This window comes from Schistocerca cancellata, chromosome 4 (assembly GCF_023864275.1).
Source record: "Schistocerca cancellata isolate TAMUIC-IGC-003103 chromosome 4, iqSchCanc2.1, whole genome shotgun sequence".
Lineage (NCBI taxonomy): Eukaryota > Metazoa > Arthropoda > Insecta > Orthoptera > Acrididae > Schistocerca > Schistocerca cancellata.
Genome location: NC_064629.1, coordinates 366,879,403 through 366,904,855, shown reverse-complemented (window position 1 = coordinate 366,904,855; position 25,453 = coordinate 366,879,403). Strand labels below are relative to the sequence as shown.

General features: G+C 39.3%; 1 protein-coding gene across 3 annotated transcripts in view; it reads right to left on the bottom strand.

Annotated features, from left to right (window-relative positions):
- Nucleotides 1-24,460, bottom strand: part of LOC126184933 (glycine receptor subunit alpha-2) — a 476,927-nt gene extending 452,467 nt beyond the window's left edge. For all 3 annotated transcript variants that reach the window (XM_049927604.1, XM_049927607.1, XM_049927606.1), the window contains exon 1: nucleotides 24,402-24,460. The gene's annotated coding sequence lies outside the window, so the exon portion shown is untranslated. The remainder of the gene's footprint in view (nucleotides 1-24,401) is intronic.
- Nucleotides 24,461-25,453: the final 993 nt, after the last annotated feature.

Below are 25,453 nucleotides of genomic sequence, written 5' to 3'. Positions count from 1 at the left end.
TGCGTATTCAAATACAGAGATATGTAAACAGACGGAGTACGGCACTGCGGTCTGCAACGGCTATATAAAAAAAAAACAAGCGTCTGGAGCAGTTGTTAGATCGGTTACTGCCGCTACAATGGGAGGTTATCAAGATTCAAGTAGTGGTGTTATAGTCCGCGCATGAGCGATGGGACACAGCATCTTCGAGGTAGCGATGAAGTGGGGATTTTCCAGGATGACCATTTCACGAGTGTAAAACGTCAGATCTCCGACATCGCTGCGGCCGGAAAAAGATCCCTCAAGAACGGGACCAATGACGACTGAAGAGAATCGTTCAACGTGACAGAAGTGCAACCCTTCGGCAAATTGCTGCAGATTTCAATGCTGGGCCATCAACACGTGTCAGCGTGCGAACAATTCAACGAAACATCATCGATATGGGCTTTCAGAGCCGAAGGCCCACTCGTATACCCTCGATGATTGCACGATACAAAGCCTTACGCCTCGCCTGGGCCCGTCAGTACCGACATTGGACTGTTGATGACTGGAAACATGCTGCCTGGTCGGACGAGTCTTGTTTCAAATTGTGTCGAGCGGATGAATGTGTACAGGTATGGAGACAACCTCATGAAACCATGGACCCTGCATGTCAGCAGGGGACTGGTAAAGCTGGTGGGGGCCCTGTAATGGTGTGGGGCGTGTGCAGTTGGAGTGATATGGGACCCTGATATGTCTAAGTACGACTCTGACAGGTGACAAGTACGTAAGCATCCTGTCTGATCACCTGCATCCATTCATGTCCATTGTGCATTCCGATGGACTTGAGCAATTCCAGCAGAACAATGGGAACCCCCACATGTCCAGAACTGCTACGGAGTGGCTCCAGGAACATTCTTCTTTGTTTAAACACTTCCACCGGCCCCCAAACTGCCCAGACATGAACATTATTGAGCATATCTGGGATGCTTTGCAACGTGCTGTTCAGAAGAGATCTTCAGCCCCTCGTACGCTTATGGATTTATGTACAGCCCTGCAGGACTCATGGTGTCAGTTTCCTCCAGCACTACTTCAGTCATTAGTCTAATCCATGCCACGTCGTGTTGCGGCAGTTCTGAGTGCTTGCGGATGCCCTACACGATGTTACACAGTTGTACCAGTTTCTTTGACTCTTCCGTGATTATAAAAGTGCTTTCATATAGACATCACCTAGATTTTATGAAGGTTCCTTTCCAATGAGATACATGAAACACGGCCTCAGTGGTGACAGCCATCCAGTGTTGATAGAATTAGGAATTACAATCATTTCTAAGAGTAACCGTGAAGAACATAAAGGCCTGTGAATCTAGGAAGTGTGTGACAAAGCGTAATCAACAGTAGATAAATGAGGGAGGTACTGTAAGGTAACAAGAAATGTTTGAGAAGCTAAGATTATGACATTTTTAAGAATAATTAAACCTCAGAACAGAAAGAAAATAACATTGCTTATCAATCAAAAAACATCTAAGAAGATGCACAATATTGCTTTACTTTCATTACTTGAGATACCCTGTTGCTGCTGGTTGTCTGTTATCACTTGAATGGGCTGTTGACAACATAGATTGAGATATACTGCTAATTGAATTATAATATTAAGAAATTAGAGATAAGGCGTTCAGCAGCAGGAAAATAAATGTTGGTTTACATATTCACATATCGTAAAACAGGCTAACGTCAGACTGGGATAGCATCAGATGTGGTCCGTTCCTCAGAGGTCCACAACAGGTCAACATTTTCACCATATACAGGGTGTCCCTCCTGTGAATCGTCAAGAGCATTTCCTCTGGTGTTTCGGCAAATATTTACAGTCCCTTTGTGCCATGTGTAGCTGGAGTCAGCCCAAGCAAATACTGATCATCACGTCTTTCATGCTAAGCCCAGTGTCGACGCAAACTGTCGGCTTGTTTCCTATTACAAAGAATGTCATTTTTAGAGCTTTAACTTCACACGTCCATTAGATACAGCGCTCCCAGATTAATCTAGTGTGTTATATGTTTCATGGATGTGTATTAACAGGCACAGTAAAACACGAAAAATTAGCAGTACTCAAGCAGCGATAGAGCACCGCCTTGGCCCGAGCTGACTGCTACAGTCATGCAACAGCGCTACTGAATTACTGGTTATTTCTCGTGTTTTATCCTGCCTGTTAATACATATAGATAAAACAAACATCGCACTAGACTAATTTTGGATTGCGCTACTGAATAGGCACGTAAAACTTCCCGTTAATAATCATTTTGTTTTTAACGGGAAACAAACCGACGGTTTCTATTGACACGGGGACGTGGTGAGCATTATTTGTTCGAGCTGACTACAGCTACACATAGCAAAAATTAAATTTCAAATATCTGGTGAAACATCAGAGAAAATGCGCCTGACGACTCTTAGGAGGGACAAACGTATTATGCAAACGACTTGCCTTCAGTTGCAACAAATAACACTAAAGCTGCATTTTACAAATTCATTTTCAGTTTGAAAATAATCTTACGGTTTGTGGCGTAGGATACACAGTGTACCACAGTCGGTTTCTCCCGTCGTGTCCCACCAGCGAACGTAGCATGGGAAGAACGACTTCCGAATTCTTATGAAATTATCATCACGGGAAATTCGTGAGATAGATATGAGAGATTGTAATACTGATTTACTCTTCACGGGAGTATATTCTCGAAATTATGAAAATAATCCTCTTCTTGTTGCACAACATCTATCTTCAAGTAACTTCCACTGAAGCTGGGTAAGTATCTTTATGACGCCCTCGCTCTGACTTGACGGCTCGTGGTGAACTGCGCACCTTTCTTTTTAACTTTTCTATTTCCTTCAGTAACTTCGTTTCAAGGGTCCAAAAATGAGTATCAGTACTTAAGAATCGATGGAACTACTGTAAGGTGTCAGGCAAATCCAACACCTTCCATGAAAACCCTGACATGATAGCAAATCCGGCGTATGTCACACAGCTCCAAATAAATCCTGACATTAAATTAACCAAAGTAATACGATCAACGAGTGAACAAAGGGAATACCACAGACTAACACAAGAACGCCTAAATGCATGTCATACCTTCCCACCGTGAAACAGACGCAGTTCCGAGGGGAGAAACGAGAACAGAAGCCGAGAGCAGAATCGTGTAGGCTAGGAGGCCCTACGATAAGGGGCGGTCACCCACGTCGCCAGCTGACCGCCAAAACCACCCCCCAGCCCATATTAAAAGATAGAGCCCTCCAGAAGAACAGCATAGATCTTACGATAACACCAAAAGGGTCACACCAGCTGCAAGTTTTAGCGTGAGACTTCTTCGCGTCTCTGGCGCTGAAATCATTAAGTATTTGATTATATCATCACTAGTCTCACTGAACTCTTCTGAACTCTGCATGTCATGTGTGGTCTGGCGTCTCCTTACCAGCAACAGGTCCCAGGTTCAAACTAGTCAATTCCCTAAAAAACACGCTCAGAGCGTCGTTGCACGAAAGTGGTAGGGAGACACGACTTAGAACAAACAGACACCACGCAAAATGTTAGAGAATGGCGACTCTGCCAGGATGGTAAAATACCATGATTGAAGGTCGACCACATGCCCAACTAGGTCAGAAAAATATCCTGTTAAAAATTTTCGTAATAAATTTTTTTTTTGAAAGGCATAAATAGTTGAAAATAGTAGCTGCAGCGATAGATAGTAAGAAAGTATTCAATAGAAAGTTAGACATTCTAGCAGAGACTATAGCATAATTAAGTTAGGAAATTTAATATTGTTAGAATTAAGTTTTCTCTCCAATGCAAGCACACAGGTGGCGGATACATCGTTGACAAGTTGGTTCTGACCCAACAAGTAAGTGAATGGGTTGTCAGTCTTGGGTATAATAAGTGTCATGTCGTGTGAACATAATGTTTATGAAACGCGTGAGATCGTATGAGCGCATGTTGACGCGAAGTAGGGCGCGTGAATTGCTTTTAAAACAGAAAATAAGGGATTCGGAAAGATTAGCAATGGCAAATCGAGACATTGACCGAATTGAGGTAGAGACCCAGCATGAAGATGGACAGAGAATAGAGGACAGTACAACAGACGATGCAGTATCACGAGAAATAGGACAGATAATGCACCAGAACTAGGATAATGTACGCCACGGCATAGAAAACGTAGGTCAGCATACGGCAGAGGAGCAGGAAAGTAGAGAGACAGTCGATGAGGATTCTAACTTGCGTCTTGAATACGTAGAACCCATCGTACAAATAATCAGAGCTCCCTCACCACAGAGTACAAGAAATTCGAGCAGAAACGTGTCACCGCACAGTTCAATGCAATCAGTTGCAAACCAACACTTGGGCGAAAGTACAGAGCGTAGGACGTCGGAAGAAAACGCAATAGGACCCACCAATCTGGCAGAATTATTACAACAAATGATGGAAACCATGACAAGACAAAATAAAGAAATTGCGAACCAAATTAAAATTCAGAATGCAGAAACGACGAAACAAATTGCAGAAACCACGACACAAATGCGTGAGATTAAAGAACAAAACAAAAAAATTCAGTTACACCTAAGTCATATTGAAGCCGAGGCAATAGAATCTCGAGAAGTGATAGGAAACTTAGTAACAGGTCACAATCAATTGAGAACAGACATTGACAAGGTACAAGCGGACGTACAAACATTGCGTAATGTCATTCAGGACGAGATCAAAACATTAAGTAACAACACCCAGGGAGAAGCCAAGAAACTAGAGAAACAGATAAACGTAATTACTAGACAAGCAGCAGGTACAGCGCGTGAAATTGTTGAAAACATTGTGTTACACAAACGTATCACAAAAGCACCGCTGAAAATATATGATAATGGCATAGTCAAAATAGAAGCGCAAACGAAGCAACAATTTCAGAAATTGCGAACAGAGTTGTCGCAAACTATTGAAGAGCGTAGTGAACAGGATCGAACAAGCACTGAGTCTGCAACCACAGCCGTATCTGTAACAGCACCGGAAAAAACAAGCAATTAACGAATATATTACGCATTTGCGATTCCAATCACAGGCGGAAAGTAACATACGTGAAATCACACAGCCTGCACAGCAACAAACACGTTTCGAAATTCTTGATGAACAAACGGCACCAGAAACACATGCAGAACCACAAATGTATGTTTCAAGACAGTTTGGATCGTGCAATGAAGCGCCAAGGTTAGTCAGACAAGATACCGAACCAATATGTGACAATGGAAAGCCAGGTCGCGAGGAGTACAGTGCAATGCATTCAGCTACACGTTCACAACCGATGGAAGAAAATTATTGCGTACCACTCCAACGATACTACGCAAGGGTAGGTGAAAGTTACAGTGGAAAATATCCAATGGATCTACCACAACCGGAAAGAACGACGGGAGAAATGATCAGAAACAAAAGTGGCGAAGAATCGCGAATTTCATATGGAACCATGACGAAGTATGACGACGATCATTTCCTCACAGTCAGAAAATTTCACCACTTTCGAGAAGGAAACTCATTACATCCACGAACTTTTATTGATCAGTTCCGAGTAGGATTACCAGAACACTGGACGCTAGCACACAAATTAGACTATATGTGCACACATGTCAGGAACAGTTGCAGAAACCATGCAGAATGTTGCAGCGACATGCCGATCGTACGAAGAGTTCAGAGAGAAGTTTCTCTCACGATACTGGTCCAGCGAAGCACAGAACAGAGTGAAGTACAAATTATTACAGAACCCATATTTTGAAAATTCAGGAGAGAAGAGTCCCGTGAAATTTTTCGAAGTAATGGCAAAGAAAAATCAATGCTTAGATGTACCATACAGTGACGGAGAGTTGATTAAATTATGCGCGATGAAGTTACCATTGAAATACCAGCAATCATTAGTAGGTCGCAGAGGCAATGACGTCGAAGCATTTAAAGGAATTCTAAGGGAACTAGAGTTTATATTTTCGGAAGATGACGCAAGAAAAAGACGAAGCGAACATGAAAACGAAATCAAAAAGCAGTGGAATCCACAAGACACAGTACGAAGAAACAATAATTACGAACCACGTGATAACTTCGCACCAAGAAACGATAACAGATTTCAACAAAGAAACGGTTATGGATTTAGAAGAGAATATGGCAATAACTATAATTCACCCAGGAACGGCAACAACTATTACAGAGGGAGCAATGACAACCGGAACGGGTATTGGAGAACCAATAGACCGACAAATTATCAACAAAGAAACCAATATCAACAAGCGGAGCAAGAAAAGAGAATACAGATATAAGAGGTGGAAGTAAGACCACCAAACCCCGAAAAACGTTCGAATTGACAGCTAAGCGCCCATGCCAAAGAGAATGACGCACCGACCAAGGATAATTGCAGCACCTTGAACAGAGAAGTAAATACCTTATCACGAGAAGAGAAGAAGGAAGAAACAAAACCACAGGGACCAGATTAAACGAAGACAGGAAAATAACAATATCGTGTTGGGACGAAATTAACTGGGAGAATACTGACGAGGAAGATGAATTACCAGAGGCATGCACAACGAATGTAGGAGGAAAGGACGAAGTAATGAGTATGGCAGAGCTATTTGAGATGGAAACCAGGGAAAGCGAATTCAATGAGGATAATGCACAGTCGACAGAAGTTGAAAATAAATTACTAGTGGGCACACAATCCAACGTATATAATGAAGGAAGTTATGAAGCGATAATTAGAGCATTTAAATGCGATTATATGGAAATAGCGACGAAGAAGGAGAAGATAGACGAAGATGAGGAAAAAGTAGAGGATGTTGAAGAAAGTATAAATGAAGTAAGAAATAGAGAAGAGGAAATAAAGGAGAGAGAAGTAGCAGTCGAAACTTATCCTACAGAAAGTTCGAATTCACAAGGGAAATTTCTGAAAAGACTCATGTATGATTCAGTGGAGGATTCGTTGATGAAAGAAGAAGAAGAACAGAACCAACCCTTTCCAATTCAACCAATAGTGAAGGCCATGGTAAAGCATATCCCAGTCAATATTGTAATTGATAGCGGAAGTAAACTGACCGCGATCTCAGAAAATTTATTCATGCAGTGTAATGCCAATGAGGAATTGCCAGTTCTGAAAACACGTAAGATTAAAGTAAGAGGTCCTATTAGAAACAATGCTGCGGACGTTACGAAACAAACAAGGTTAACTCTTTCGTGCCAAGGTCAGAAGATCGAAGCCAACTTCGTGATTATACCTAAACTAACTGTAGATTTGATTATAGGTGCAAATTTTTAAAATGAGAGACGAGCGATAATAGATATGGGAAAAGGTAGCGTAACATTCGGGAATGTCACACTTCTCTTTGAGCAAAAGCTAAAATTAGAAGAAATACCAGTTATAAACAAACAATTAAGAATGATGTGAGATAAAGAGGATGAAGAATTAGAATGGTATGCACAAAAGGGGAAACGCCTCAACTCATGTTAGAAGTCCATAAAGAAATCGACGAAAAATTGCAAGAACTTCAAGGTATTTCGGAACACAGTAAAAGAGAATTAGAGGGTATTTTATGAGATAAAGCAGAGGTATTTTTACCTAATACTGACAGTCCTAAACACTTTCAGTACAAGTTTGAAGTAAAACAGCACAAACCATTTAGAGTGCCACCCTATACAATCCCATTAAGCTACAGGAATAACGTATTCCAGGAGATATCTAAAATGTTAGATGATGATATTATTGAACCAGTTACTTCCACATATAACAGCCCGCTCCATATTGTACAAAAACGAGATGGGAGCATCAGGTTAGTGCTTGATTCCAGACAGATCAACACAATCATAATCACTGAGACAGTACGCCCAGAAAAATTAGAGGAATTGATACAAAACTTCCACAGTGCTAAGATATTTTCATCAATTGATTTACGGAGTAGTTTCTGGCAAACAGAATTGGCCCCAGAATGTAGAAAATTTACAGAATTTATCGTATTCGGTAGATGTTACCAATTTAAACGATTGCCATTTGGTTTAAACATATCATCAGCAGCGTTTATTAGGGGATTTAATACTATACTCAGTCCTGAAATTTTACAAAAAATTACTTGTTATGTTGATGATGTGATTATAGCAGAACCCTCTTGGGAACATCACAACGACACATTAAATCAGTTTTTACAGATCATGAAAGAGCATGGGGTCACAGTAAATATAACAAAATCCAAATTTGGAAGGCGAGAGGTCAAATTTCTAGGACACATAATTTCAGAGAAAGGGGTAATGCCCGACCCAGAAAAACTAATGTCAATCAAAGAATTCTGTACTCCATATAATAAGAAAACTCTCAGAGGATTTCTAGGTCTCACCAGATTCTATAAAAAATTTATTTGGATCGACTCTCTCGCAACACCACGCCTATGTGCATTGACTGGAAAAAACACGCCATGGGTATGGGATCAACAAGCCAATGAAGAATTTTTAAAAGTGAAAAACGCACTAACAACAGCACCGATTTTAGCACATCCTGATCTAACACAAAAATTTTGTATGGCCACTGATAGCGCGAAAACACGTTTAGGAGTTATTTTATTCCAAGAATACGAACAGGCAGGGCTAAGATCATATAGAACAATTGCATTTGCCAGTCGTGTACTCACAAAAAGTGAGAAAAACTATTCAGTCACGGAGCTGGAAGCATTGGTCATTGTATGGGGCTTCCAACGTTTTCGATACTTCCTATTCGGAAGAAAAACAAAAGTATACACTGACCACAAAGCATTAGAATTTCTGTTATCCGCCAAACTAACTCAATGGAGGTTAGCCAAATGGATGTTAATACTACAAGAATTTGACTTCACTATTACACACATACCAGGACCAGCGAATGTATTAGCAGATGCTTTATCATGATGTCTACAGGGTGCATCCAATAACATAGGTTTGGAAGCAGCAGAAGACCAGTTTACAATGTACTATATGAAACAAGTACCTTTCGAAAACTACATTACGACAGCATTGAAAAAAAGAGGCAAAGAACAGGACAAGGATCCCGAAATACTAGGAATCAAACACAAGTGGAGAAGTAAGGATTTTCCAGACATTCGACAGCACTATCTCGTAAAAAACAATGTTTTATTTTTTAGATGAAATGTTACAACATATGAATAGTTAATTTATATCCCAGATGAACTAATTAATAAGTACATATGGTATATACATTTAAGTAATGGCCACTTTGGACCAAAGAAATGCTTTTTAAAAATAAAACAAACAAGCCATTTTCCTAATATGGAAAGATGAATTAGAACAGTATTAGTCAAATGAAAAAAATGTATGAGAGCTAAACACTTCACTTTCCAAACCAAACCACCGATGTATCCAATAATCGCTAAAAAATTAAAACAAATAGTTGCAGCAGATTTGATGGGGCCCCTCCCACGCACAAAAAATGGATATTTTTTCATATTTGTTGTTTTGGAACTTACTTCTAAATATGTTACCTTGACACCATTAAAACGGGCAACAGGTCTTACTATAAGTAAAGCATTTAGATAAGATTTTCTCAAACAAGTAGGTGGAGTGGAACAAATAATTTCGGATAATGGCCCACAATACAAATCAGTGCAATGGCAGAACACATTAAAACAACACAAAATAAAACCCATCTACATATCTAAGTACAAACCTAGTGTAAACCCAGCAGAGCGGTCTATGAAGGACATAGGCACTTTATGCCGATTATATGCAGGCAAAAGACACAACACTTGGGATATATACCTCAAAGATTTTCAAGAAGTACTAAATGAAATGCCACATAGCACTACACTACTACCTCCAGTTATTGTACTAAAGAAATTGAACCCCCAAACATAACCAGAGAAAATGTTAGATTTCCTATTGTACCACATAGACAGCACAAACAAGTCATAGCAACAGCACTCTCCAACATCAGAAAGGCAGCCATTAAAAGAAAAGAAAGAGGAGATAGAACAGCAATTAAAAGAACATTCTCAGTAGGCCAGAAAGTATTTGTAAAAACACACCATCTCTCCAGCAAACAGAAACACAAATACATAAGTTTTACGCTGCATACAAAGGACCTGTCATAATTAGCCGAATTGCTCATGATAGTGCTGTGGAACTAATGAACCCAAAAACAGGCAAAACCTTAGGACTTCACCATGTGAGCCATATCAAAAAATTTGAAGATTAATTTTATTACTGGTAAATAATCAGCACAATATTTCAAGATTATGTTGCAGATAAGATCGTCAGGAGAAAGAAGAATGAAGAGAGAGGAAGGTGGGAAAAAGAAAGTAGTTTCAATAAAAACAAAAACAAAAATAACACCAATAGTACCATAGATTAAGGTGAAGGCATAAAGCATAGATAGTCTAACAGCATGAAATATTAAAATGCTATACACCAGGACACTACACAAAAATAAAAAACGAATTTGAGGATTCTTGTAGAAGTTAAGACTCAAAATATCTTAGAATTGTAGCATGGAAAGGGCGCTGAAGTTTGTAAAGCTTTTTAAAAAGGCGTAAGACACTGTAGGTACTAGACATATGTTAGATGCATGTTAGTAAAACTTTTTGTAAGAAAAATTGTAAAAACTCCAGCAACAACCAGATGCAATGACCCACAAGTTGCAACGAGAGAAGTATCAAGAAAGAAAAGAACGTAATTAGCAAGACAAAAATTCCTACAAGACAGAAGCATCGAGAGAAGGGAAAGGATAGCGATACCAACAAAGTATCCGAAGTGGGCAGTAAATCTGCTGCTAAGCGGAACCACAGAGTGGCGGAACCCTGCTGGGACAGAACACGGAAGGCCAAGAGGGCCAAGAGGGTCCCGACTCAGCGGAGCGAGCAAAAAACGGCCCGACGAGAAGACCGCTTGGGCAAGCCACCACTGGCAGAAAATATGTGTAAAAGTCACTCTACTGCTTTTAAACAGCATGCTGATGCACGAAACTGAAGAAAACTTCCACAAAGTGGAACTGACACATTTTTATCAAACTGTTACTAAGAGGAGAACTTCAAAGCGACTAGTTATCAATAAATATTCCCATATCCTGCCCAGAGAAGAACCAAGAATCAAGTAAGCAGCAGAGAAAAAGCAGGAAGAACAGAAGTTGAAGATTCGCAAGATTGAGGCCAAGGAAGAAGATGGGTGAAGTATAGACGACATACCTTCCCAAATCCCTATCCTATCGTAATCTAGTCGTCTGCGAAGTATTACAATGAAAAACGACCGCTTTCAGCGACACATAACGATGACTTTCATGCATACAAAGCCAGTAAACCACGAGATTCTGCACTCACAGCTCCATTACATTATGGGACCTCCACAACAGCAACACACTAGCAAAGTCAACAAGGAACGACGAACGAAGCTGTAAATCAAATACTTGCCCACATCCATCTCGCTCAAGTCCATCACCTTCGTGCAAAAACATTCGCCAACCTCATGCTTAAACATTCATAGGATTGTGTGAATGTGTGAAATCAAATTATGTGATGTAGGAATTGTACAAAAGAAACATGTGAAAAACTAAATAAGTTAAGCACACCAGACAGCTAATAAACTACAAAATAACAGTCATTGACTATGGACTTAAGTAAAAAATAGACTATCGATAAAAATAATATAGTCCTCATAAAAATAAAAGAATAACTATACTTTACTTATTTTCTCCTTATAAAAACAAAGAATAAAAAATTATCTTCTTGGATGTTTCCATATTTTTAACATTTGTACCATTTGTTAGGATAATATCTCAATACTTGTGTATGTATATTTCTTTGTCAAAGAAGTTCTTGGAAATAATTGTTATTTGTTAGTGTAACAATATTGAAATGATTGTCTAGAAACAAAAACATTTTACTTAACTACTACATTTATTAAAAAAAACAATATTTCTAAGAAAATCGATGTGAAAGACTCCTCACTTTTGATAAAAAACTTCTTAAAAAACGAAATTCACACTTAAATAAAGAAAGAAAATAATTAAAAATTTATTAATGATAATAGCATAAAAATATTCTTCTGTTGTCAATATAAACATATTTTTGAGAATAATGTGGAAGAATATAAAAATATAAATTAGTAATACAAACTAGCATAGAACTAGAATAACGTGGCTGAACAGTAGGCAACAAAATTTAGATAAAGGAATAATTTTTGACTGACTTAGACAACGACTCAATCATTGCCTAACTTCAGTGCAAAAATTAAGTTTGAAGGGTCATGATATGTAAGGTGTCAGGCAAATCCAAAACCTTCCATGAAAACCCTGACATGATAGCAAATCCAGCAGTATGTCACATAGCTCCAAATAAATCCTGACATTAAATTAACCAAAGTAATACGATCAACGAGTGACCAAATGGAATACCACAGACTAACACAAGAACGCCTAAATGCATGTCATACCTTCCCACCATGAAACAGACGCAGTTCCGAGGGGAGAAACGAGAACAGAAGCCGAGAGCAGAATCGTGTAGGCTAGGAGGCCCTACGATAAGGGACGGACACCCACATCACCAGCTGACCGCCAAAACCACCCCCCAGCCCATGTTAAAAGATAGAGCCTTCCAGAAGAACAGTATAGATCTTATGATAACACTAAAAGGGCCATACCAGTTGCAAGTTTTCACGTGAGACTTTTTCGCGTCTGTTACGTTGCAAACGTTAAAAACATTGCCCCACCACGAAAAGTATAACGTTTCCCATTGGATAGACAGAATTTTTGTAGGTGGAGCTTAAGGTTAACATTGAGACCCTGATTGGTCAGTTGAAAACACAGCCAACTTCGGTAAATTGTAGTAAGGAGAAATTAGGAGAGAGTTGCTTCCGAGACGGCAAGGTGTGGAGCTGCGCCGCCCACCGCCCCTTGACGCTGCCTAAACACCGACAAGGTAATGAATGCACGCGATGCCGCATTTTTGAGTGCATAAGGCTTCACTCAGAACTGCAGAAGTCTCATCTGTTACATCCCCTTTTTACGTAATACTAGTGTCGATCATCAATTAAATCTCATGGTATTCACATTTGCTATGTGAAGTAAAAATCTGAAACGCGATGATCTATCTGTTATATAATTATTGAGAAGCCACATCATCCACTGTTCAAATGGTTCAAATGGCTCTGAGCACTATGGGACTTAACATCTGTGGTCATCAGTCCCCTAGAACTTAGAACTACTTAAACCTAACTAACCTAAGGACATCACACACATCCATGCCTGATGCAGGATTCGAACCTGCGACCGGAGCGTCAGCCACTGTAATTTACGACAAGTTAGATAAGTGATTAAAGATAATTGAGGGTCACTGTAGACCATTTTGATAGTTTTCTCTTTTGTGAAACTTAATTTAAACTTAGATTATAGATGTGATATGGCATAGGTCATCCTTCGATCCATTGTAGAACTTGGAAACCCATTCAGGGAATATTCGTTCACATTTTTGTTGAACGCGGTTGGTTTTTACCATCCTGTATTAAAACATTTCCTTTTATCAATAGTGCAATTTATACACGATGTTTTGTGAGTGGAATAAAATTTCCAATGGTAAACTTAACTGCTTTTTCGACGTTATTTTACCAGCTAACTAAAAATAGGAAAGCCTTGAACCCCTTCCACTAAATTTAGTTAGTATTAAGATTCCTTTACAGGGAGTGCAGTGGAGCTGACGCTGAAATCATTAAGTATTGGATTATATCATCGCTAGTCTCACTGAACTCATCTGAGCTCTACATGTCATGTGTGGTCTGGCGTCTCCTTACCAGCAACAGGTCCCAGGTTCAAACTAGTCAATTCCCTAAAAAACACGCTCAGAGTGTCGTTGCGTGAAAGTGGTAGGGAGACACGACTTAGAACAAACAGACACCACGCAGAATGTTAGACTACGTTTTGTAGGGTATCTTCATCATCAATGAATCGCATTTTATTAGAATTCTTCCATATAATCTGCATGGCATTCATCCGTCCTACCAATAGGTTATGTGGTTTTCCACCTTCAATCGCTGCCAACGCATATTTCTTGAGTTCCACGGTTGTTACTGCTCCCAATAATTGTTGTCAGTAGTGTATTCAGAGAATAATGGGCATTTTCGCATATTTGTGCAAATGACGAAACATTTATTTACGGTGAACTGCCAGTCTTTGTACCAACCGCCGACCCACTGCAGGCCTTTCTGCATTTCGTTACACTCTTCTGGCGTTGTGACGTCCCTACCTTCAGCGAGACCGACCTGTTTAGTTTTCAAAGGAAACTAGTGTAACTGATGACGATTCGGGTCACGATCTCAATAATGCAGCAAATTATGTTCTCGAGAGACGAAACTCTTTCTTTTCAGCTAATAGCTTGATTCTTACATGCAATGGTTATTTTAACACTGACATTCAGCTTCTCTGCAAAGTGACGCTACTCGTGAAACAGAAAACTCCAGAGTCTGACACCTTGGATAGATGAGAAGCTCTCGTGGCGGCCACATATTCTCGACTTTCTGGAAAAACTTATTTACAGTTAGTGTATTGTCCACAGTCCACTCAAACGTGTTTACTTCACATAATTTACTTACCATATTTTCATTTCTTGCTGTCATATGGAATAACATTTTGGAGAAACTCAGTTCAGGTGAACAGAATATTTGTACGAGGAGACTTCCAAACGTATATTATTATGACAGAAGGTGTAACTGCTACTGAATGCTGTACTCAGCTTCAAAATGACACAGATGTATAATGCTTTCTTTTTTCAATATATTCCCCAAGTCTCTGTAAACAATGGTCAGAACGTTCTAACAATCAGTCAATCAATTCCTCAACAATAGAAATACGCTCCATGGCCATGGAGCTATTTGAGAATCGCTGTGTGAACGCCCTCATCGTTGGAAAATTGTCGATTGCTGGGAATCAGTTTCTCGATTGTCGTCTGTGATCGATTGTTGTCTGTGGTCGATGTCGTTGGCCTTCCTTCCCGATCTTCATCACCCCCTTTGGTCAAACTGTTGGCACCGTTTCACTACGGTTGGTCGCGAAGTTATATTTGGTCCATATACTGCCAGGATTTCACGGCGAATATATATGCAATTTTGAGGTTTCATTACTGTGTGATAGCCAGTGTCCTTTAGTTGCGTACTATTCATATGTACACTTATATCACAGCCATGGCACTCTTTTTCTGGGGAACAAATGCACAAAGTATGAACACAGTTTTCAAACCGCAACAAATGCTCATAAGAATAATACAGTAACCAAAAGTAGTAGTCGAGCTCATTGAATGTGCCCAAAACACTGGGGTTTAACTGCATCGATTGAGTTTATTTACCAGTCAGCTGTGCACGTCAAAAGTGACAGTAATAATTACTGCAAAAAATAGCTCGCTCCATGACCATGGAACGAGATCTTGACTGAATTTACGTTCACCAAGCAAGAATAAACCTAAAACTCAAAACAGCATTTTCTACCAAAGAATAAAACTGTACAAGAAATTACCAAAACATGTTAAAGAAACAAATTTATTTAAAAGGGCAGTTAAAATGCCTATTAAGCAATACATTCTATACACCGAAGTATTACTTAGATAATACAGAGTATGAGTTTGGTAAAAAATATACACAAATAAATAATAATAACGACAATAAAATATCTATCATTTCCCGTAAAATTTCCACACTATATTTCGCCCCTCTCTTTTACTTTTCTGGAAAAACCTACTCCCAAAGCTATGCAATGTATAATACTAACATCTTATCCTCTTTCTGAACACAACATCTCAGTCGTTACAGAGGGACGCTGACTTAGTTTTTCAGGCGAGCAAATGGGAAGCTGCGCTACACAAAATAGTCCTGTCCTCAGCTGATAGTGTGAGCAGTGTGTGAAGCGTTATGAAACAATGTGTGTATAGTGTGTGTAGTGACGAGGAGTAAGAAATGAATGAAGTGCAGCAATAGTCTTTTACATTATTAAACAATTTATTTGAAAAACAGTATTGTACACTAGGGATAAACTGCATAAGCAGCACTGTTTTGAACAGAGTGGCCTTGTAGTCAGGTAGGTGGAAGCTCCAATCTTCTTTCTGCCAGCATGATTTAGATTTTCCGTGGTTTCCCTAAATTACTTCATAAAAATCCTGGAATGGTTCCTACTATAAGGCCACGGCTGACAACCTGTCCCATCCTTGTCATACTAGACCTGTAAGTAGGTAAATGTATGTATATGTGAACTACTTAATTTTTTCTGTTGAATTTTGATACCAAGACATGTCCAATATCCTTAAAGTGACCTGCTGATGAATGAAACTACTACTACTACTACTACTACTACAGTCCCGTGTACTTCAACTTAGGAGTACGTTTTCAGTTGCTGCGTCATTTCACTCCCAAAATGTAATGCCCCTGCTGTCCGTACCATAACAGAGCTGTGTCAGCAGGAAACCCAGGAACATGTAACGTCTACTGACAATCTGCAACTCATATGCAAAGGTCTTAGCAAGAGACGACATTTGTACCTTACTTTGTGAAGCCTTCTCGTAGATCATATGTAAACAGTAAGTGAATTAATTCACGAACCTCCGTACGGTTTTGTTTAACGACCTTGGGACACTTAGACTGACCTCCAAGTACATCTGTTTCCTTGGATATTTCTCATTAAGACGAGAATTTTTTGGAAGAAATAGCAGCATCCATCCTGGCGACAAAAAACGGAAGAACGATCATTTTATTGAAATCATTTTCTTCATTGCTGTTTCCAATAGAATACATACCTCAACAACATCAGCTATGAATAGGTTTTCACAAGAGCTGAATCCTGCTAGTGACAAACTGCAGCTTTCTGTATTATAATCAAAAGTTTTTGCTTTGGCATCTCGTATGTCCACTACAGGAACGTTTTAGGTAAGCACTGTATAAATTATCTTATAGCAAAATAATAGATGAAACGGTAAAGAGTAGTGTTCAAACAGCAATATTTTAGATCCGTTTGACTCTGTTATGTCTATTTAGAATCTCTGAAATACATTTCAAGCTACGGAAAACTGTTCTAACAAAGATGGTTGAAGCTTGATTATTTGGTTCAGACACCAAAGTTTGAGTTTCGCATCGTCTTTCCGAATAACTCCAGGAAAATTGCGGAACAGTTCTTACTAATATGCGAAGGCTGACAGCTTTTCTTTCCTTTTCCCTTTCCAATATTTGTAAAAAAAGTCCCAACGGCGTATGCTGTTATTATTATTATTATTATTATTATTATTATTACTAGTAGTAGTAGTAGTAGTATCGTTAATGGTGTAATTGTTGCTTTCTTTGTTATTTGAATCCTATAGTTTCTAAGTTTAGTGTTTTATTATGCTGATTATTTTTCTTTAAGTGGCTGCCAATTAGTCTGTTACGCGACTATTTTTATCGGAAACAGTCCGTAACATATGTAAAATCATAATTCAAAGACCCACTCGATCAGAATAATTAATTGCCATCGAGAAATGTTATGTATAATAGTGCTAGTGATTGTTGATAGCTGACTAATGTAAATTACTCTTCAATTACTCTTTTATTGGTATTTGCATGGCTTCTACAACTGAGACGACGTTCAAAGCAGACTGAGATGAGGGGCAGCACCATGGATAAACCAAATTAATTGTGATTTTTGTTTCATTTTATAGTCATTTAATTCCTAATTCATTATTTTGGAGGGTGTATAATGCACATATGTCTCAGCGTCAGGGCCCAATTTCTGCACCTCCAGCTTGAATCACACGGCTATATCCTAGCAAACCATACAAACAAACGAGACTCAAATAAATAGCCTGCAAAATGACCGGTTCCATATCATCTCAATAGAAATCGTGTGACATGTAACTAACTAAACAACTTTTTAAAAAATTCTGCAGCTGTTATGACTTATTCTGGGATATATTGAAGTTAACATAGAGATTCAGCAGTGACAAAAACACGTACCCTTGGTCAAATTGTGACAAGAAACAGCTGCAGTACATAAATACAAGTATTGTACAAGTACTTTGATACCAAATGTCTACTATTGCAGTTAGTTCCGGTATAAAAGTTGTCCCTAACCTTGGGGTCAGAATGTCAAAGGATTTTAAGCTGAATAATGTGGCATGATGAATTAACGGTCGGAAACAGAAATTTAGTCTTGTATTGACATTAACAATTTACACATTTTAGCGACAACTTCGGCCCACAGCAACCGTTCAATGTGTCGACCGCCAGTTTCAGTACAAGCACCACAACACAATCCACTGACAACTCAACTGTGCGTTGAAAATCAATGAAGTCCCAATGCTTGCATATGTTTTTTTTAATAACAGAGTGTGATTGTACCTTTGTCTCTAACAGAAATTTAGTTACTACACCATGACTCTCCACCCAGTGTACTTTGAATCGTGTACAACAAAAGCTAGAGCCCAGTAGAAATCTTCGGATAACACGCGAGATATTGAATGTAGCTGACAAAAGAAGAAAACAAAAGAATGCACCAAATCAAGAAGTCATGAGGAAAAACGAACAGGCCGGCTGCTGTGGACAAGCGGTTCTAGGCGCTTCAGTCCGGAACCACGCGGCTGCTATGGTCGCAGGTTCGAATCCTGCCTCGGGCATGGATGTGTGTGATGTCCTTACGTTAGTTAGGTTTAAGTAGTTCTAAGTCTAGGGAATTGATGACCTCAGATGTTAAGTCCCATAGTGCTTAGAGCCATTTGAACCATTTTTTTGAAAAACGAACGTCTATAGAATGAGACTGACTGGAAGTATTAAACGCCAAACCAGGAATGGTTAGAGGGAAAATTCAAAACTGTAGAAGAATGCCTGGCTATGGGGAAGAAAGATAGAAAGATGAAGTATGTGAGAGAAGATGGGAAACATAATTTGGCAGAGCATGGGAAGACTTCAGACGAAACAAGACACCCGGAGTAGACGGCATTCCCTTAGAATTATTGAAACTGTTGGGAGAACATACTATGACAAAAGTATCCTATCTGATATGCAATACACTATCTTATGTTACAAATCCATCCAGCCAGCGCATATTACAACCGTACATAAAATAAAACAAAGATTTTTGTATGAGCGACTAAACGCACTTGCTAGAATGTCGCAAATACTACATTTGCAGCTGCAACTTATTTAAGAGATTTAGTTTTTGCCTTTGTCGCTGACCTAAAACAAATGAGAATGTTATGAAACCAAACGTTTTGAATTTATAATATATAAAATAATACCAGTATCGAAATTATGGTGCAAATTGTGTAAATGAGAAATTCTTTAATTCCCTCATAGCTCGAAAGTTTCACAGAACTGAGTTTTTTCAGAGTAGACATTGTTTTGGCAAGCTTCAACATAATATATGGATAAAACATTGATAACCATAGATCATGAATTTAATTACATTTCTAAACTTTGAAGATATATTAAGCTCTTACAAACTGTTCATCATATTAAAATGTATTCGAACATATAGCGTAAAGTATATTCATTTTAGCGTGATTTATGCTCTTTCCCCCTTCCCCATGTTTAAGCTGGTCAGATATAACTTTACATTTTTTTCCGTGTCTTCTCTTACATGTATTGTTCGCTTTAACCCTTGCTCCCTCATCCTGGGGAGTAAAATGAGTTAGTAACAACAAGTAGCGCAGTCTAAGATATGTAAATGTCTGCGCAGTACTATTAATTTAATGTTCAAAAGTAGTACTAATGTGAAAAAATTGGAACGGAATGATTGTCCAGCTCAAATTAATTTGTCTCTGTCGGCTATACATATAACATAAAGTTATGCTTAGAAATGTGCACCAGATATTGCAAGTCGTTCGTAGTAGGCAGGGAATTGTTGCATCAAACTTAAGCATCTGCAGATTTTTAATTAAAATATATTGAAGTAACAGAGAATGGTATTTACAAAGTTTAGAAGTTTATTTGCAGTATGGATTTGCTAAATGCACTTGAAACAACTCGTAAGATAAATTCAACGTATGTTTAAGATGTACAACCAATGAATTTTTCATATTTCATTTAAATAACTCATACAAAGTTGAAACAGCTCTGGTATTTGAATGGTCATAGATACCTTAGATGACTCGGGTTAAAGGATTAAATAGTAAACTTAAAGGTTTACATCTTGTACCTCTGAAATAATGTTAAAATTACTGTATTGTCTTTATTCCTACCTTTATTCCTTGATAAGGAACTAAAGATTTAGAAACTAACTAAAAGTTATAGTCTCACATATTTCAGATTTATTTCTGAAACCACAGTTTATACCTCTGCAGAATCAAAGGAAGAAAGTAACCCAACAATAAAAATAGGTAATACGTAAATGATTTTATACATTATGCGTTCATTGTTCGAAAAGTACTAAGTGGTGTTTCAAATCCACAAATTAAGGTGAAGGCGGCTGACAGACAGTGGGACTTTGTGCACAGAAAATAAGAAGAATCATCTTTCGCAGTCCAATTTACCAGCCTATTCTTTTACTTCCCTTTAACTCACAATTATTAGGAAGCATGCAATCCGAAATGATAATCTTAGCAATGTTCTAAGAAAACTATGATGAAAAGTTGTGTGTGTTCCACGATAGACAGTCAGAGCTGTAAACGGTGTTCCTTCGTTAATACTCATTTCCATCAACACTAAAAAAGAAGAAAAGCTAGCAAGATAGACGCATCTGTTAATGAACGCTAAGTACAAATGAAGGACGGGCAACAAGTGCATCTGCGTTTATTCGCTAGCGGCTCGAAATTTCTCTGAAATTCAACCGATCATTACTACAGCTTCCATAAAAAACTTTTGATTGATAATTATAAACGAGTATCTGAAGGTTCACTGAACTGACGCGTAACAAGAGTAATTGAAATTCTGCTTAACTCATTTGTTAGCAATTTGATATGATGCATCAAAAATAAGAAAAAATAGTTTAGGTAACAGGATTGGCATATTTGCGATCAAAGCAGTTGAGCATAGTACGGTATAACTACTGACAGAAAATGATCAGATCATTTTATCCTGAATTACGGAAGGAATTTACGGAAGTTGATCTATAACGTGTACCATTTTAAAAAACATCATACTTTAACACTCTTGCCTAAATATTGTCTAATAGTGTACTGTTTTCACTAAGTGTGGATGTGTAATGCAGAGGAAACATGTTTCAGTTTTTGTAAAATGTAATTTTATTCAAGTAAATAACTTAATTTTACGTAAAGGTAATCACTATAGTAATTACAAAACAATTTTGGTTTAAATCTACCAAACCATTTGAAACTCGATTACTTCGTACTGGTAAAATCGCATGAGTGTTCACCATCAGAAGTTTTTCCTATTCTAGACCAAACGAATTGTACTGTTATTCGATATAAATTTTTAGCTCTCATTTGGGCTACCGTGAATTTCTTTGTGATACTTGTTGCTGCTATTACCACCACTCTCTGGCTCAGTTTTCTGTAATTACAATTATTGTTCCGAAATATATCTTCTCCCATCAGCAACTACTCCAATGAGCATCATACAAAAGTTATGGAAAAGGACTGGTTCATTGGACTTTTGAAAACATATGTTATTTTTCCCATATTATTCTTATGGTTATAACATTCGTGTATGCATGACGTTGACCAGTAATATTTTCTTTAAACGCACAATTTTTATTTTAGAAACCACCAGCCTGAAATAAGTTTCGTGTGCGTTGTTTTAGTTTCCTTATCATTTGCAGGTCATTATTCTTCAAAACACATACATTTGAAACCATGGAACACCAGCTGGAATTGTTTCATTTTTCACAGAATGTATGTGTGTTATATATCTGTCCTGTCACTTTAATAAAGAATGCCAGTATTGTGTACAGCTGCAACTGCACCGGGAAAGTAAACCAAATCGCTTACGAAAATCCACACCATAGTTATCTGGGTTTTCATTATACACTACACTACAAAACAAAGAATCAAAGTAACTAATTTCTCAAAGATAGTCGGTGCAACTACTTGGAATGCAAAGATATAAGCAATAGGTAAATAAGCCACAGTTAAATGAATAAAAGCATTATACCCATTTAGTGTATCACCATCAGCTACCAAATTTAGTACAAAATGCCCTTCAAAATTAAATATTTAGTATGTTACTATCTGTTGCTAAGTACAAAGTCTCTCATATCTGTAAGACATTAACGAACTGCAAGTAAATTATTTTATAAATTCATTGCGAAGATTAAATAGGAAGACTGGAGCCCATGAGAATATTTTAGGGTTGAGATTTTGGCTATCACATTCTTTAGCTTCGAAGAAGGTGGTACACTTACACAAAAATTTGAAATACATGTATAGTCTATCAAATTTTGTTCTCAAGCTCTACAGCAACTGTAAAACAATGTTGCAAATTCATAGCGTAGCAACAAGTGCTCAGTATTACATCCAAACGATTTAAATTAATATTTGTCCTTAGTAAGTTTGATTTCAACACTCTATCACGACTTCTTGAGAAAAAAGCAGCATACTCGTATATCCACTTCTACATTCCTTGAAAGTGCAGAACACAGCCAAACGACAATCGTTCTAATGTCTGCACTTTCCTAGGGATAATTTCTTCTCTTAATGGAGAACACCGAAAAATAAAGGAAATAGTGCCACAACATATGATATCTTCATCTAAAAAAATCCATTAATGTGCAAGGTTTCTGCTGGTGGAAAAATTAAAATGCTTCACAGAAATTTGCTAAAGAAAACACATAATAATCTTTACCTCTTGAACAGTTCAACGTAATGTTCCCCGTTGGCCACATGTGATATGATGTAGCATCTGTATGCGACAACCTATAACATGTACTGACGATCTAAACACTCGTTTTTCAGCCTAGATTGCCACAATACTATGAGAAAACGCTAACAGAACAACATCGTTTATCTAACGCTCTGCCAGATCTTCTGATAGGCCTTGTGAAAGTAATAATACTGATAGCAATAAAAAAAGGAATCCTGCAAAATCAATTTTGGCTGGAAGATTCTCATAGTTGGCATATACTTGTCTTCTGCACAGAAGGGACTCTACTTTCTACCTATTATTCCTCGTCAGACCACTGAGGGAGCGGTATTTGCTCCTCTACGTGCAATGAATGGAGTCTCCAAAGAAGTCAACGTAATTTGTACTGATTTCTCATAGTAGAGAAATAATATCTGCTAGTGACGAAAAGGCAAACATACGGGGAGAATTCTTTGTTGAAAATTTAATACAAATTTCACGTTTTGCTGCAATATGGAAGTCTGTGTGTATGCAGTTATTGCACATAAGTAAATAATGTCTCAAAGCCTATTTTGTCACGAGTTTCAAAATTATCTGCAGAAGACCACTCAAGTCGCGGAAATTATGATTGCATCAGAAACATGTACTCTTCGGCAGCGAACTGAAACAGAACGCTGTCCAATTTTAACTTCGTTTTGTGAAACGCAGGTTGTTACTTCCTCGCCAGTGACTGGGCGGATGCAACAATAAGGTAAAGGAACAGCTCGTGGCTCGTTGCTTTGTGAACTCAGCTCCGTTATCTCTATTTGCTCCTACTGAAAAAGGTTGTAATTCTGCAGTTATAAAGGGTAGGATGGGGACTAGAAACCTGTTCAGAGCATTCTGTTTGAAGACCATGGGCTTGTTAACTTGACCCAGGCGATTGTCTTGATATGTCCTTATGGATACCCAAGGCCGGTTTACAGTGTCTTCTTCTTCTCTCAGAGAAAAGTATCGCTTCTAATGACCTAGCCGTCAATGTGAATTTTGAGCACGGGCGTAAATAAGAGATACCCACGATTTAAGATATTGTGTCATTACTGGTGAATAAGCAGACAGTACGGGAGAAAACGCTGAGGAGTAATGGCGTGAGCTACTCTGGATGAAAAAAAATCGTACTGATATGTTTGCCAGCTTCAGAAGTACGCTTATTTGTATCCCAGGGCGTTTGTCATGTCGAACACTTTAATGCACCCATCATCTGACCTTCTCTACTAGATTACTATCCACGACGTCGGTTAAAGGCCGAAGCAAATCGGTGAAACCCGAAAAGACGCCTGTGTGCGCACTAAACGAGAGGGTGGACATCACCTCCCATCTGTGCTGCATCTCTCTGCACCATCTGTAAAACTTATCGGAGTTGGTGGTGGCATTTTTGGACTCGAACTGTTTAGGTGAAATTGACCGTAAATCCCAATAAATACGTAGTCGCTAATTTACTGACCTCTCCCGGACATGTCCAAATGGGTGTAGGCCGGAGACATTTAAGAGCGTCACACACGCTTAGCTGGTGTTTTGCTTTCAGAAAGGCGTGTTTTGCTTTCAGAAAGGCCCAGCGTCTAAAGAATCTTCGTTACAAAGCCTGTAAACTGAAGCGAGCGCTGGCTGGGTAGGACCAGTGGCGCCCCACGGCGGCCGTTACCTGTGCGGCTCGGCGGCTGCGGCGGCGGCGGCGGCGGTGGTGGCGTCCGCAGCGCGCGCTCGCTGCCTGCTGACTGGCGGCGCCGGCGACAGCGGCGGAGGCTGCGGCGGGGAGCGCCGATCAATCGTCAGTCAGCATCTCCAGCCGCTTACCGGGCTCTAACTGCCACTCGAGCCAGTTCCTCCGGCCGCCGGCTTTGTGGCCGCAGCCGCAGCCGCACCGCAGCCAGGTCAGCGAGCAACAAGCCCGCGCCCGCTATATTTGGCCGCCCGATGGCCTGCGACGCCCTCGAGCCTGGCACTGCCGCCGGACTTCCAATTTGCTCTTCCGGTGCTCCGGCCACTGCCGCTGGTGGCTACCGTCTCCGCGACACAGCCCGCAAACGAGGGAAGCCAGATGCGACACGACAAAATAACCCGAGCAACTCGGCAAATGGCAACGTGAACACGAACTCGTTTCCATTTTTTAACTCATTTTTAGTAGGTCTGTTCAGTAGAAGTGTTGCAGTTGCTTTTAACCAGCTTCCCTACGAGCCAGACACTTGAAATTTTAAAAATACCTCAGAAAAATGGCTCTGAGCACTATGGGACTCAACTGCTGAGGTCATTAGTCCCCTAGAACTTAGAACTAGTTAAACCTAACTAACCTAAGGACATCACAAACATCCATGCCCGAGGCAGGATTCGAACCTGCGACCGTAGCGGTCTTGCGCTTCCAGGCTGCAGCGCCTTTAACCGCACGGCCACTTCGGCCGGCCAAAAATACCTCAGAAATGGTTGACGATGTAGTATTAACTCGCCCTCTTCTCGGTCTGTTCGGTACGGTTGGGGGTGAACGAGGTCGGTAACGCCCGACATCTAGGCCGTCCTGTGGGACCAGCGTGTCGTGCGGGTAGTGTTAGAATGCATTCCACGTGGTATGTGAGCGGGCGGGCACCGATGAGGAGCGAGAGGCGGGAGAGAAGACGGATATCGCTTTCTCATTTGTGTGTCTATTCGGTACAAATTCTGTAATTGATATTAAGCTAACTTCCAAATGAGATAGGGACTGGA